General features: G+C 35.0%; 1 protein-coding gene and 1 non-coding gene across 5 annotated transcripts in view; one reads left to right on the forward strand and one right to left on the reverse strand.

Moving 5' to 3' along the window:
* The window catches only part of NRIP1 (nuclear receptor interacting protein 1), a 176,230-nt gene that overhangs the window by 121,599 nt on the left and 37,768 nt on the right, over window positions 1–16,863 (reverse strand). Inside the window, exon 1 of one of the 4 annotated variants that reach the window (XM_081798790.1) lies at window positions 4,139–4,261. The exons of the other annotated variants lie outside the window; for them this stretch is intronic. The gene's annotated coding sequence lies outside the window, so the exon portion shown is untranslated. Of the gene's footprint in view, window positions 1–4,138; window positions 4,262–16,863 lie in introns of those variants that run through there. 4 annotated transcript variants of the gene reach the window in all.
* LOC115941659 (U6 spliceosomal RNA) lies at window positions 10,757–10,863 on the forward strand. Its single transcript, XR_004076397.1, has one exon. It is a non-coding gene; the product is annotated as a U6 spliceosomal RNA (small nuclear RNA).

Genomic DNA, 16,863 nt, shown 5'->3' on the forward strand with positions numbered 1-16,863 from the left:
TGCCCACATGGCGGCGGGGGGAGGGGACAGACGGGGCGAGAGACAGAGGGAGAGAATCTTAGGCATGGCTCCACGCCCAGTGTGGGAGCCTGTGCTGGGGCTCAATCTCACGACCCTGAGATCATGACCTGAGTTGAAATCAAGAGTCAGACACACCCAACTGAGCCACCCAGGCGCCCCATCAACCATCTTTCTGTAAGTAAATGCAAAAATAAATAAATAAATAAAATAAATGGGGTTTGAAAATTACTAGTATATCTCTAATCTAGAATGAGGAAATTCTGGTTATCCAAATAAAATGCATAAGTTGTACTGTTAGGATCACACTAATTTCAGATGTGCAAACCGCAGGCCATGTGGTTGAAGGGCAAACATAGCAGAGAATCAAGGAGAATATCAGGTTCACTACAGTTATTTTAAGTGAAAAAGACCAGGGTCTGAGTAAGAAGAGAAAGTGAATGGACACTCTTAACCAAGATATTTTAAAATTATTTTAATTATTTCACTTGAAACCTTTCATGGGAGAGAAAAAAACCTGAGTTGACATGGAGGCTTGGTATAGTGGGGAATTTTCCTCTCAAAATGATATTAGTATCAATTAAGGTACTAAGTAAAAGACTTTTAAAAAAGTCAATTCTTTATGACACCAAGTTCAGCAAAAAGTTAATTATATTAATGTTTGCCATTGTAACAGTGAATTAGGATTAAGGAAGCCCTGTTACTTTGGTGGTTATGTTACTGGGATCACTGAATTATTTTATCAGAGAAGTAACAGAAGCAAATTGGAAGTTTTAGGAAAATGTGGTGGTTGTGGAGACAAAGGCATAAGTAAGGAGGCTTCTAGAACAAGCATTCTAGATGAGAAATGCACTCTGAGACAAGATGCTGGCTGTGGGAAAGGAAATTAAAATGTGGGTAAAAGCAATGTTGGAAATTAATGCTTCATTTGGGCCCATCATCCAAATTTTCTTGCCTAGGTTGTCCACAAAGCCAGGGAAACATTAGTTGACAAAGCCAAGTTAGTTTATGGGAATTAATTCCAACTAAGATAACTCACCCAGATTCTGGATTGATCTTGCTTTCACCAGTACCACATTCTCAACTGATTATCTTGTGTAGGAGTTTAAACACTTTTTCAAAGTGTTCTTTCTTTTTTTTAAAGGAGGCTCCACGCTGGGTGTGGAGGGGGGCTTGAACTCATGACGCTGAGATCAAGACCTGAGCTAAGATCAAGAGTCAGATGCTTAACCGACTGAGCCACCCAGGTGCCTCTCAAAGTGTTATTTCTTAATTAAAAACATTACTTTGAGAAATGTTTTATAAAGTTTGGGGAAGGCATTCCATGTAGATGACTAGACTCACTTTACCAACCTGGTGACCCAATCTGTTAGTACCAACTGAATCACTGGCCGTTGTCTCTTCATACAGATACTTCTATATATGATAGGAAAGTTCTAGCACTTAAAACGTGTGTTGAAATAGTCATGTGTATTGAAATAGTTATCAATAATGTAATTGAACTAGGAAAAAAACATACATTAAAGAACTCTTCCGAGTGAGAACTCATGAGATACAACAATAAAAATTCCACTTAGTGAGAAAATGAGTATATTCAAGTGTTTACGCTAAACTGATTTATGGCCAATTATCTAATTCTACCTGAGATAGTCACTGTTTTCTATATTATCAGTATTGCCAAAATCAGCTAATAAATGTTGCACTCTGAAACAGAGCACAGAAAGTATACGGAGTTCTAAAAAAACACAAAAAAAGGTGATTTTATTTTATTAGTTATATGGGATGTCCACTTTTTTTTTTCCAAAAGAAGGAAGTGACAAGTGAGCAAAGGAAATCTGGCCTAAGGCACTGAGAAGCTTTATAAACACTTCAGGCTTTATATGGTTTGCAATATTCATTTACTCAAATTCTACTCCTTTTTTCCTAATCACCCTCTTTGGCCTCTCATTCAGGACATTACTCTACTTAAAAATATGATGTACCAGGGCACCTGGGTGGTTCAGTGGGTTACGGGTCCAACTCTTGATTTTGGCTCAGGTCATGATCTCAGGGTCGTGAGACTGAGCCCCATATAGGGCTCCTGTGCTGGGTGTGCAGTCTGCTTGAGATTCTCTCTCTCCCTCTCCCTTCTCCCCTCCCCCTTCTCTCTCCCTCTTAAAGAAAAAAAAAAGTGACGTACCTGTTTTTGGAGTGTAGCTGTATGACAGACAAGCTACAGTAATACCCCATGGAATATATTAATTCAGAGTCTTCAACTGTTTTCTATCAAATACTAGTCTATATAAGGCCCTCTTTTTGGGAACTGAGAATCCAATAGCTGGCTAATGGAATGCCTACTGAAAAGATATTTCATATAATGACAACTTCGCCAAATTTATTTGACCATGGACTCTCATTCAAAACATAATTTAGAAAACATATACTTAACAAATTCACTTTTAAATCTTGAAAAAAAATTAAATATACATAAATGATAATCAAGAATAGCTCATTCTTATATGCTTTCAAAACTATTCATTGTACATTCTAAATAATCTGTCTTTTCTATCTGGGAGAAAGATCTAAATTTGATCATTTTTCAAGGACAACTTATTGGCTATGTAAATTTGCCAGCTGGCTATCTATGATTTATTTATCCAACTGTCATAAGTGGTGGTTGGTACTTGGTAAAACAAGGGCGTTGACAAATTAAGAACAACAAACTAATTATATCTTGTGGGTCACAAGAAAATGCATGATTATAATTTTCATTTTAATGAAATTAAAAGTTGGGAATTAGGGTGCAGCAACAACGATGCTCATCAAATATAAAAACAGATTTCAGACTATCAGTCATTAACACATAGTTATACCTGAATGAAAGAACTCAGCATTTAACAAATAAAAGTGTGGTTGATTTAAAATCTTAATTTAGGGGAAAAAATAATATGTGAATATGTGACGAATGACTAGCAACCAAATAATTATTAGTAATTGTAATTTTTATTAAACAAGATGTTTTAAAGATTTTCTTGCTTAAATGACAAGAAAGAATACACAGAATGATTAAAATAAGAAATAAGTAGAATGATTAAATAACTTAATCACTAGGTTTTCTGAATATAATCAGAATAGTGAAGAAAAAGGAATTTGTATTATCACTGTGCCAACCATATGACACCTAAGAAACAAATTTGGCTCCAAGTTGCCATCCCCCTTTAGAAACATCAGAAAACACCATGAATTTTAGGATGTCCTATCTGCTTTCTTCTAACAAGAGTTTTCAGCTAGCTAATTGAGAGTGAACTCTTCACAACTAATTATGAGCACAATAATTAATCACTATGTCCTTTCCCAGTTTACTTGGAGTGCTTCTCTGCCCAGCGTAAGCAGCACAAAGTCCAAGAGCTTAAGACATGACAAATTCATTTAGGTTGTAGCTATACTAGGTAACAGGAGTGTTAATCCTTGTAGAATTAACCACTCACCCATCTCTTTCTGTTGTACCGCCCACCTACTTGTGTTAATTTAATCAGACTATTTGATCACTTCTCAGAAATGCTAATATACTATTATATACTATTTGCCTTACAAGAGGTAACCATTTTACATAATTCAAAAAGTAATCATTGACTTAGACTATAATAAACCCACAATAACCAAACATGCTTCTATTTTTCCTCAAAACAATAATTAACTTTTTATCTGAAATCAGATTGCTATTTCAGGTTTTATATTAACTGTTCATTTTCTCTGGTTTTTGGTAAAAACAAATTAAGTATCATCAACACAAACACTATTTCTGATTTCAAGCTTCCCAATCCCCCTCTCCAGAAGTAATCTACACCTTTGAATTCTGAAGAATATTTTTTGTGTCTTTCTTATGGTATTTAAGCTCTTTTTACTGCTTGACTAAATTTATTTATCTGTACTTATCCTTAAATTCCTTAAGATTGTATCTTATTCACTATTCACTTTTTTTGTTTTAAACCACACTGTGCCTGATGAAATAATTTGCACAGATAAAACACAAAACATAAATCTGGTGATTACAAGCTAATTTATCACTAAGAAAGGATTCTCCAAAATATATTAAAATCACCATGATTAAGCCTTAAGAAGTCAGGAAAAGTATTCTCACCATCTGTCTCTGAGGTCTGTCTCTACTTTCTGAGCAAGGAAATGGAGAAGGCTGTTGAAAAGTAGCGCTGATGTCATCTGGAGTCTTTAGATTTCCCTGTTCCTCTTTCTGTCTAGTGTGCACCTGAGGAAAAGGAAAACCAGATTCTGGAATATCTTTTGTGAAGTTCTGTAAACTTTTCCCAGTATCTTTTCTTGTTCAAGTTCAATGTAGAAGTAGTCATTTAACAGAGAAATATGGTTTTATGAAATATGAATCATTCATTAAAGGAAACTATGTAACTTTTGCTTTCTAGACAATACATTTGATCAAAGTAGATGTTTCAAGACAACAAACTGTGAATAAGGTTTATAGTTGCTAGGATGTGCTTGTTAACCTCTGTTAATTTCAAGTTTCTGTCAAATTAATCCTATTAAGTTACATCTAAAAATTCTAAATCCTCCCAAAGGTATATTTCAAAAAAAAAAAAGAAGAAGAAAACTAAAAAGGAAAAAGGAAGAATAGATTTTCATATTAAGCTTTTTCTTTACAAAAAACCTTCTAGCACAAAATTTGTAATAAATATCAAATGCCTTATGTCCATAGACAGACTTGTACACCAATCTCCAAAGTAGCTTTATTTTAAATAGCCCAAAACTGGAAACAACTCAAATGCCTATCAGTAAGTAAATGAATTATGGTATACCCATACAATGGAATATTTACTACTCAGCAACAAAAAAGGATGCATGATTGATATAAGCAACAGCATGGATGAGTTTCAAAATAATTACGCTGAGTGCAAGAAGCCAGACAAAAAGGAATACATAGTGTGTAATTCCATTTGCATAAAACTGTAGAAAATGCAAAGTAATCCACAGGGAAAGAAAACATTTTGGTGGTTATCTGGGGATTGAGGGGCGGGAAGGTACAGGAAAGAGGGATTACAAAAGGACCTTACCTTAACTGTGGCAATGGTTTCATGGGTGTATACATATTCAAAATAATCACACTATAAACCCTAAACATGTGCAGTTTATTGAATGTCAATTATAACTCAATAAAGCTATGAAATATTAAATTTCTTAAAATGTTGCATGCCCCTTGATGTAGCAATTCCAAGTCTAGGATTTATCTTAATGAGAAACAAAATGAGGATATATACAAGTATTTAGATATAAGGATGTGACAATATACATTATTTCTAATAGTAAAAAAAACTTGACAACAGCCAATAAATGTCAAAATCACAAGTTTAATAAATTCTGGTATATTACATGGTGGGATACTATGTAGCCACTAACATATATAAAAAATTATAGCATATCATTCCATATAACATATATTAAGTGATAAAAATAGGAAACAGCCTTATGTTCAGTACAGTTGAATTTGTTTCAAAAGTATATGAAAATAAATGTAGCAATTATTTCATTTAAAGGGAATTTTTATTTTTCCTTTTTGCTGATTTATATTTCTTAGCTTCTTTATAATAAACATGTATTACTTTGGTAATAAATAAAATGAATTAAAGTATAAAAATACCAACAGTCTACAACTGTCTGCTTCCTCGTACAAGTGAAAGACTCCTCAGAGGTGGTGCACATTACAGAGTTCTGAGCTATCATGTCACCTCCACCAGTGACCTACCTAACAGTTGTGAGAAAGGGGCAGGTCTGACAGGATAAACTGGAGTAATAATTAGTAAGCTACGTGCTTTACAAAGCGCTTTCATGGACATGACCTCATTTGATCTTCATAACTCAGAGAAATGAGCAGAGAAGGCATTATTCCATTTTATAGAGGGGAAACAGACAATGAGCAAGGCCAGTTAAGTGTCATGTCCCCAAATTGCAAATCTTGGGTTTAAATTGAGCTTTGACTATAAATTCTGACAGGAATTCTAAGAGGAATAGGGAACAATCACTTCTGATTATTTATAACTAGAAGGCAGTGATTTATATATGAATTTAAAAATAACCGCATTTGCAATCGTATTAGTATTCCTATTAGAATTTGTTGGGGGCCCTAGGGATTTCCTAAATCCCCAGGGCCCAACCTCAGAAGCTATACCCTGGCAACCCTATCTTGCCCCTTGTCAACATTACCTATTAAAGCACTGAAATTCAAGTAGAATTTAATCGTTCAGTTTTCAGTTGCATTTCTTTCCTTCTTGAAAAAAAAAAAAAAGTATTACCTTTTATTTTAAAGCGGGTAAAAGAAAGTAACCATAACTATATTTATGAATGCTACAGTGACTTACAAGTTGATGTCGAAAGATCTAACTTAATGGTACTTTAAAATACCACCTTTGGGGCCAAATCTTTTTTGGGACATGTGCAGACAAGAAACAGTCTCCAGAGAACTCCGAGTATACTGAGTGAAGAAAATGACCAATTCCTCACAAAAATATCAGTAAACATCTTCAGAGGCACATTATTAACAAGCTGGTCAGCATCTGCTAATGAAGCCTTGAAGCATAAGGAACCCTGATAGCTAGCATTCCTACCAACACTCCCATGACTACCAGACTTAAAAGGTGATTAATGGTAGCCCTTGTTTTCTGGGCACTTAGTGTGTATCAGACCCTCCACTAACCTCTTTATATATATGATCTTTAAAACAACCCTATGAGATGACTATTATCAACCCCACTTTATAGATGAGGAACCTAGTTTAAGTTGCCCCAAATCATAATACCAGTAAAAGCTTAAAGTGGAATTCAAACTCTGGTATATTTTACTTGCAACAAAGATGGGGTGTTGGCAGTTCTCTGGAACAAACATCTGACTTCTCTAGTGTAACCCACCTACAATGGTCTTAATTCAGGTAGTACAGAACACTTGGCAATGGTATATGAAGTTCATGAGTCTATATTTTCCATGTAAAGAGAAAAATATCTAGAGCCCACAATTTGTGTCTGATATTTTGCCACATTCTAGAATAGTTTGTTTTAATGGCTGGTCTCTATTAAAGCCCTGTTTTAACCCTTTTGAGCCAACATGATCACATGAAAGATAAATTAAAAGAATATTTAAATAAAAGTTAGCAAAAGATGATATTAAAGAAATTACTCAAAGATTTATTAATATCTTAAAACTGTCTTATATTAATAAATGAGTAAATCAGTCTTAAATCCAAGTCAATGGAACTGAATTTACCAGATGTTTTGGATCATGAAGACAGGAAGCATTTCTATGAATAAAACAGCATTTAAATAACTGTTAAAATTATAGAAATGCAATATTTCTGTAGAATATTATGTGATCATCAAAATATATAATTTCAAATAATATTTAATGACAGATACGGTAAAATGAATGTGATGCTAAGAAAGCAAGACATTCAACTATCTATCTGTTAAGCTAAACAAATTTTAGGGGGCTAGGCACTGTGCTAGGTGTTGGAATTATGAAGTGAACAAGACAAGCACAATCCCAGGTGCTGAACTAACCTTCACTGTATGTTCACTTTGCCTGATTAGGACCTTCAGGTCATTTAGATATCATTTTTAATGTTATCTCCTCAGAGAAGCTTGTCCTCATCACTTTACATAAAGTAGCTTCCCTCTACCTCTTCTTTTGTTTAAACTATTTGTTTCTGTTTCCCTGATTTTCTTTTATCTGAGTCTACCGAGATACTTAATGAGGCTCTTGTCCTTTTATTCTATTAATAAGGTATATTACATAATTGATTGTTTCCGTGTGAAAACAACTCTTCCTTTCTGAGACAAACATCTACAACTAACACCATACTTAATGGTGAAAGACTGAATGCTCTGTCCTACTGCCCTAAAATGCTGGTAAAAAGGCAAGAGGTCTGCTCTCGACACCACTATTCAACATTCTACTAGAGAGTTTACTCACTTCAATAAGACTAGAAATTGAAAGACAAATAAATTGGAAAAGAAAAGGTTAAATTTAAGAAACAAAACAAACGAGTAAGGAAAAGAGAGAGAGAAAGAGAGAGGGACAGGCCAAGAAACAGACTCTTAACTATATAGAACAAACTGATGGTTACCAGAGGGGAGGTGGATGGGGGGATGGGTGAAATAGGTGATGGGGATTAGGGAGCGCACTTGTCGTGATGAGCATGGGGTGATGTATGGAATTGTTGAATCACTACACTGTACACTTGAAACTAATATAACACTGTATGTTAACTATTCTGGAATTAAAATTAAAAAAATAAAAACATTCTTAGCAAAAAAAAAAAAAAAAAAAAGATGGCAAGTCTCCCCAAATTGATCTATCAAAATCCCATGGTTTTTTTTTGGTAGAAATTGATTCTAAGATATACATGAAATTGACTCTAAGATACATATGAAAGATATATATATATATATATATATATATATACACACACACACACATATATAGTATCTTATATATCATATATATGTATATATGAAATCTAAATAAAAATTTAGACTATGCAAAACAATTCTGAAAAAGAAGATTAAAGCTTTAGGACTTATACTACCTAACTTCAAACCTTACCATAAAGCTATAATAACCAACACAGTGTGATACTGGCATAAAGACAGACATAATAGATAATGAAATAGGATAGAGCCCAGAATAAACTCTCACATTTATGGTCATTTGAATTTCAACAAATGATGCTGCAACAGGTCAATAATCACATGCAAAAATAGACAAGTGTAAATCTTTCACAACATACAAAAATAATAACTTAAAATGGACCATAGCTGGAATTATAGAACTAAAACTTCAAAACTTCTAGGAGGCATAGGAAAAAATCTTGTAACCTTAGGTTAGGGAAAGAGTTCTTAAATATGACAACAAAGGCACAGTCCATTAAAAAACAAACAAGAAAAATGAAAAAATTGGACTTCATCAAATTCTTCAAAAGACATAATTTAGATGAAAGACAAGCCCCAGAATAAGAGGAAATATTTGCAAATCATATACATGAAAAAGAAATGGTATCTAACATATTAAAATCCTCAGACCTGATGAATAAGAAGATAAAACAATTTTTTTAAATGGGCTAAAGTTATGAAGACATTTCACCAAAGATACATGAATGTTTGGTAAACATACAAAAAGATGCTCATCATCATTACCAAATAGAGAAATGCAAATAAAACTACAATGAGATTCCACTACACAACTCACTAGAATAGCTATAATTATTTTTAAAATTGAAAAATTCAAAGTTTGGGAGGATAGGGAGAAACTGCAACCCTCATACATTGCTGATGAGAATATAAAATGACACAGCCACTTTGGAAGACAGCTTGGCAGTTTCTTAACAGCATACTTAACCACATGACCCAGCAATGTCACTCCTGGGTATCGTCGAACCAAGAGAAATGAAAACATATGTCATTTGTATGTAAATGATCATAGCAGCATCAATCATAATAGCCAAAAACTGTAAACAACCCAAATATTCATTAACTGGTAAAGGGATAAGCATAAAGTAGTAACCAAAAAAAAAACAGAAAGAAATTAATAGTTCATGCAACAAGGATAAACCTAAGAAACATAATGCTTAGTGAAGAAAGCTAGATATAAAAGACATATTTATATGATTCCATTTATATGTAAAATGTCTAGAAAAGCCAAAATTAATTAGAGGGAAAGCAGATCATCTCCTGGGACAGGAGAAGGGAATAGAAATTGCAACAAGCATGAAGGAACCCTTTGGAGTGATGTGAATGTTCCACAACTGGCCTGTGGTGATGGTTGCACATCTAAATAAATTGACTCAAAATCATCATACTGAATGCTTAGAAAGGGTGAATTGTATGGTATGTAAACTATACCTCAATAAGACTAAAAAAAAAAAAGGATATATTCTACATAGAATCATAAATTGCTTTAAAATGAATCCGATGTTAAAATAAATTGCCATTTCTCCCATCACTTAAAATAATAATCATAATTAAAAATAAACCTAATGTATAACAATTAATCTGGAGAACGCAAAAGTAGTTTTAAGATGACTATTTGCCTCTCTCATATATGGCTGGTGGAAGGGTAAAATGGTACAACCGCTAAGGAGAACAGTTTGGCAGTTCCTTAAAAGTTAAACACAGAATTACCATATGACCCAGAAATTCTAACCCCTAGGTATAAATAGAAGAGAAATGAAAACTTATGTCCATATACAAAATCTGTATATGCATGCTCATAACCATTATTCATAATAGCCAAAAACTGGAAACAGTCTAGGTGTCTATCAACAGATGAATGGGTAAACAAAATGTGATACATTCAATAAGAAAATATTACCCAGCCAAAAAAAGGGATGAAATATTGATACAGGCTACAACACAGATGAACCCTGGAAATCATTATACTGAGTTAAAGAAGCCAGTCACAAAAAAACATGTGCTATATGATTCCATTTACGTGAAATGTCCAAAACAGGCAAATTCAGAAACAGAAAATAGATTCATAGCTGCCTAAGGGCTGGGAGTGGGAAGGATAGGAATGGGGAGTGATTGATAATGAGTATGGGGTTTCTTTTTAGGGTCATGAAAATGTTCAAAAATTAGATGGTGGTTGATGGTTGTATATCTGCGAGACTATAAAGAACACTTTAAATGGGTGAATTTTATTGTATGTGAACTGTATCTCAATAAATCTCTGTAAAAAGATGATCATTGTGCTCATTTAGACAGCACATATACTAAAATTGGAACAATATAGAGAAGAATAGCATGGCCCCTGAACAAGGATGACACGCAAATTCGTGAAGCGTTCCATATTTAAAAAAAAGATGATTGTTAAACTAGGACTTATTAAAATATCAAAAGTAATTTCAGAGTAAAAACCTGGACTTCTAATCTTGTTTCTTTGCTTTTGAGCATGTCTAACATTTATCTAAACAGGTATGTTACTGTTCAGTTCATTGTGGGTAAATATAAATCACTTTAAAAAAAATCAACTGCAGGCACCTAGGTGGCTCAGATGGTTAAGTGTCTGCCTTTGGCTCAGGCCATGATCCCGGGGTCCTGGGATGGAGCCCCACATCCAGCTCTCTGCTCAGCAGGAAGCCTGCTTCTCCCTCTCCTCTCTGCCCCTCCCCCTGTTTGTGCTCTCTCTCTCTCTGTCAAATAAATGAATAAAATCTTTAAAAAACAAACAAAACCACACTTAAAAAAAATCAACTGCATTTTTACTCACCAGTTACAAACAGAAAATAACATTTTAAAAATATCCAACAAAAATGTACCTAAAGAATAAAAGTTAGCTTGAAAATTTATCAGAAGACATTAAATACAACCTAAATAAATAGGAGGACATACCATACTCATGACAGACTCAGTATCCGAAAATGACAATTTTCCCCCAAATTCAACTGATATTAATGCAATGCCAGTCGAAATTCAAAAGGTTTTATAAGTTGATTCTAAAATTTACAATGGAGCAGCAAAAGCCCAAACAGACAAGCCTTCCAACCAGAAACAGAATACAGTAGGGAACTTGCGCTGCCTATACTGAGATTTATTATAAAGCTGTACTACAGAAGTTAGTGTGCTTCCAGAAAAGAGACAAACTGACTGCTGGAGAAGAAATAGACCTTTGCATATAACAAAAACAGTATTTGACAAAAGTCACAACGTTGCAGATCACTGAAGGAAGGAGGAAGCATTCAACAGTGCTGAAAGAATTGGTTATTCATTTGGGGGAAAAAAGAAATTGGACCCCTCCTATATAACATGTAAAAAATAAATTCCAGAAGGATTAAAATTTTAAGTTGAGAAGACAAGTCTTTAATATTTTTAAATAAAACCTAAGAGACTATCTTCATGAACTCAAGAGTATGGAAGGCTTAAAACTTAAGGCACAGAATAGGGTTAACTATAAAGCATATGATTAATAAATTCAACTACATTATAATTAAAAACATCCATTCCTCAACAAATACAATAAGGAAAAATAAAGACTAACTACAATACCACAAAGCACATTGCCAAAAAAAATTATAGTACCCGGAATATGTCTGTGTACGCACGTGTATGTATCCTATAATATTTTATTTAAAAATAGGCAAAATGCAGGGGCGCCTAGGTGGCTCGGTCGGTTAAGCCTCCAACTCTTGACTTCAGCTCAGGTCATGATCTCAGGGTCATGAGATCGAGCCCCTGTGTAGGGCTCCACGCTCAGCGGAGACTTTGCTTGAGATTCTCTCCCTCTCCTGCTGCTCCTCCCCCTGCTCATGTTCAGGCGGACCCTCTCCCTCTCTCTCAAATAAATAAATAAAATCTTTACAATAAAAATAAAAATAAAAATAGGGCACCTGGGTGGCTCAGTTGGTTAAGCAACTGCCTTTGGCTCAGGTCATGGTCCCGGAGTCCTGGGATCGAGTCCCACATCGGGTTCCTGGCTCAGCGGGGAGCCTGCTTCTCCCTCTAACCCTCTCCTCTCTCATGCTGTTTCTCTGTCTCTCTCTCTCTTTCTCTCAAATAAATAAATAAAATCTTTAAAAAAAAATAATAAAATAAAAATAAAAATAGGCAAAATACAAAAAAGTATCCCTGATTAGAGGGTGTGAGGGCCTGAGCAGGATGAGGCAGGTACCTGTGTAGGAAGGGAGGGAACAGTGAGGCGTGGCGGTCAGAGTCCAAGCTTTGGCAGAGTGCTGTGGGTTGAGCAGGACCTGCAGAGCCGTGATCTAACAGCAGATGTCAACGACTGATCAGGGGGAGGAGGGTGCCCATAAAAAGATGCATTGTGCTGTATGTGTAGGAATGTAGGAATCCAAACAGGGTGAAAGGGGCTGCCACATGAAGGGTCTTCAAAGCTTAAATAGAATTTGGGCAGGAGGGTGCAATGGATATGGCAGACTGAGTACATACAGCGGAACTGGTCAAATTAAGTAAATAAATTTAGGCTAATGATAGGCAAGTTTCTTACTGTTAGAGAAGGGGATATTAAAAAAAAAAGGGGGAGAAAATGTGATTAAACTCGATAGTGTAGGAATGAAATTGGAAGTAGCAGCATGACTGATGAATGACATGTCAAAAGAATGCAGAAGCCAACTTTAAAGGAATCCCACTGGCTAAATCGGGGCAAGGTGAGCATCAAAATAGTAACAATAGTTACTGATGATAGCTCATTGAATAAAAGACTCATGAACTCATACTGATATAAATTAATTAATTAAATGAAAGTTTGATGAGGAAGGAGATAGTCACATAGTTTTAAAGTACCTCTGCACAAAGTAAGTATTAAACACAGAGGGAAAATGAGTAATTTCACAGTAGAGAAACATGGCAGATACCATCTTAATCAAGTAATCAAGTTAACATAAATAGTAATGGGTCAAAATGAAAATCGTGTATCACCTGACAAGATACAAAGAAAAGACAGAAGACACAGCGTAACGTCTGTGATATTCCTGCCAAATATTCATAACTTGCATGTAATCATTAGGAAACAGCAGAAGAACCTAAAGGAAGAGACATTCTACAAAATAAGTGGCTTATACAGTAGAGTCTTGAAAAGTGCCAAGGTCTTGAAAGTCAAACAAAGACTGAAGAATTGTTCCAGATTGAAGGAGACTGAAAAGATGTGACAAGTAAAACGCAAGCTGTGCTTCTAAACTAGATCCTTTTGCTATAAGGGACATTATTGGGACTACTTGTGAAAATTGAATGAGAGCTGAGGATTAGATGGTAGTAATGCATCAATGTTAATTTCCTGATTTTGATGGCTTTATTGTGGCTTATAGGACAATGTCCTTGTTTGTAGGAAATATACACTCATTTATTCAGGGGTGATGAGACATCACATCAAATCTTCAGGGGAAAATTTTTCCTCTTTATTGTGTTATTTAAAATTTCTTAAATTTAAAAAATAAATATATTTAATGCATAGTTTTTTAAGTATATAATGGACAAAAGACATAAACAAGCAATTCATGAAAGAAAAATACCAATGGTGAGTAATCACATGAAAAGATGTTCAACCTCATCAGCAATCACAGAAAAGCAAATGAAGACACAATAAGATGTTGTTTTGTAGCTACTATATTGGGAAAAGTTAAGTAGCCTGAGATTTCCAAGTTTTGGCAATGATTTGGTTCACTGGGAGCTTCTGTGTTGTTATTGGTGGTATATAAACTGGTCCAATGATTTTGGAAAACAATTGGTATTCATTTGTATAATTGATTAATATACTCATATAATACTCAATTCTCTACACTCTACTCTTAGGTATATATTCTAGAGTCTTACATGTGTGCACTAGAACACATATAAAAGAATGCAGACATTAGCAAAAATATATCTGCATCAACTTACAGATAGACACCAACCTCAATATAGAGATACCAAAAACAAAACAAGCAAACAAAAATACCCAACAGCAACAACAATCCAGAAGTCTACTAATGGGACAATAAATAAATTCATACAATGAAGTACTACTCAGCAGTGAAATAAATGAACCCAAACTACATACGATAATAAATAAATTTCGAAAAAACCACAATGAACAACAACAGCAAGTCTCAGAAGACGTTATGCAGAATGCTACCATTTTTATAAAACTTTACAAAAAAGTAAAATTAAACAGCATATTACTTAAAGACCCATGTGATAAAAGCAGAATTATTAAAAAGTAAATGATAAAACACAAAATTGAAGAGTGACTGGGGGGATCAGGGAGGGCAGTAAGGGCAGCACCACAGGCAAGAAGAGTCCTATGCTGGTAGATGCATACTTTATCAGTAAAGTTCTGGTTCCATGTTGGCTGGTGGATTCTTGGTAGATCATTTTAATATTATGCTTTATAATATAAATATATTCCTGTTTGCATAATAAAAAATAAGCTGCCACGTTATAGCAAAACAGAGTTTTACTTTGACAAGAATATTGTTTAGGTAAGCATCTTAATTCACACACATGAACAAATGCTAATTGCTGGGTAACAGATTTTCCTAAATCTCCTCTTCAAAAACAAAAGCAAAGGAGTATACAAAGCGATACACTCCACAGAACTGGAAGGTAGACTTGTAGATAGAAACTTAGAGCTTGGTCAACCAAAGAATGAGGCTAATTCATATCTACCATCAATTTGGTCTCAAAACTAGCATAAATGCTTGCTTAATTACTGCAAATTTGCAGAACTCTCTCATGGGAGATGGTCATTTTGCAAAAATTACTTAACAGGAGAAATAGGCAAACTGAAGTAATTCAATATACTTCAGGTTCCGACTAAACAGTATTTCCCCTCTAATTATAAGCATTTCCCCTCATTTGTCATATAGGCTAGTGGTCATATACTCATCCTGATTGGCCAAAAGTATGATGAGAAAAGCCTAACCCATCTTAAAGAACAAAATTTCTTTGCCCAATAAACAATTCCTTATATTCATTATACAATACTTTTTTTTTTTTTTTAAAGATTTTTATTTATTTATTCATGAGAGACAGAGAGGCAGAGGGAGAAGCAGGCTCCCAAGGAGCAGAGAGCCCGATGCGGGACTCAATCCCAGGACCCTGGGACCATGACCTGAGCCGAAGGCAGACGCTTAACCATCTGAGCCACCCAGGCGCCCCCATTATACAATACTTTTATCTGACAAAACCCACGACAATTCAGTTTTCTCAACAACCTTGCATTATAGGTAAGGCACATATTATCAAGCAACACTTACTTCATGCAGCATAATATTTTTACAAGTTTAAAAATAAGTTAGAGGGGCGCCTGGGTGGCTCAGATGGTAAGCGTCTGCTTTCGGCTCAGGTCATGATCCCAGCGTCCTGGGATCGAGCCCCGCATCGGGCTCCCTGCTTGGCAGGGAGCCTGCTTCTCCCTCTTCCTCTAACATTCCCCCTCTCTCACCCTCTCTGTCAAATAAATAAATAAAATCTTTAAAAAAAAGTTAGAAATGTTAATGATGTTCTAAATCAAATTTTCTATCTAAATATTTATTGAGTACCTATAATATAAAAGGTACTTTATAAGGTGCTTCTCAGCATTTTATGTGATACACACAGATTGAAAATCTTACCTATGTGCTGCATCCTTGTTAAATGCAAACAAATATAATAATCTGATTAAAAGGCATCTTGGACTAATTCTTCTTCAAAAGAAAAGCCACTCATCCTGATAACATATATAGGTGTGTGTGTGTGTGTGTGTGTGTGTGTAACAGAATAGCAATTCCTTTTCCTGGCTTGGATCACTACTGAATATTATGCCTGAGCCTTAACTCTAGGCTGCACAATACTGAGCAACCTGGGGTGAGGATCATAGCCTCTTGGTGAACAACCGACGTCCTTTAGAGGAATTGTTGCATCATGTTATAGAAGGAATGAACAAAAACTAAATCCACACCATTGGTCCTTGCGGTGCATTTCACTTTTCATGTATATTTCTCACAAAGGTTGGGGCTTCAGGAATGAAGTACTGACTGAAAGAATAAATATATTTCTTATGCAATTTCTGAAACTAGAATATAGTAGGCACTAAATAAATGCTCAGTGCATAAATGCTTCTTTCATTAGTCTATTTTTTTTAAAGATTTTATTTATTTGAAAGACAGAGACACAGCGAAGAGAGGGAACACAAGCAGGGGGAGTGGGAGAGGGAGAAGCAGGCTTCCCGCGGAGCAGGATGCCAAATGTGGGGCTCGATCCCAGGACCCTGGGATCATGACCTGAGCCAAAGGCAGACGCTTAACGACTGAGCCAGCCAGGTGCCCCTCATTAGTCTATTTTAAAATTACTTCCAATATTTCCCTGTATTTGTTCAATGGAA

Source organism: Leptonychotes weddellii, chromosome 1 (genome assembly GCF_054177405.1).
Source record: "Leptonychotes weddellii isolate Sample4059 chromosome 1, ASM5417740v2, whole genome shotgun sequence".
Classification (NCBI taxonomy): Eukaryota; Metazoa; Chordata; class Mammalia; order Carnivora; family Phocidae; genus Leptonychotes; species Leptonychotes weddellii.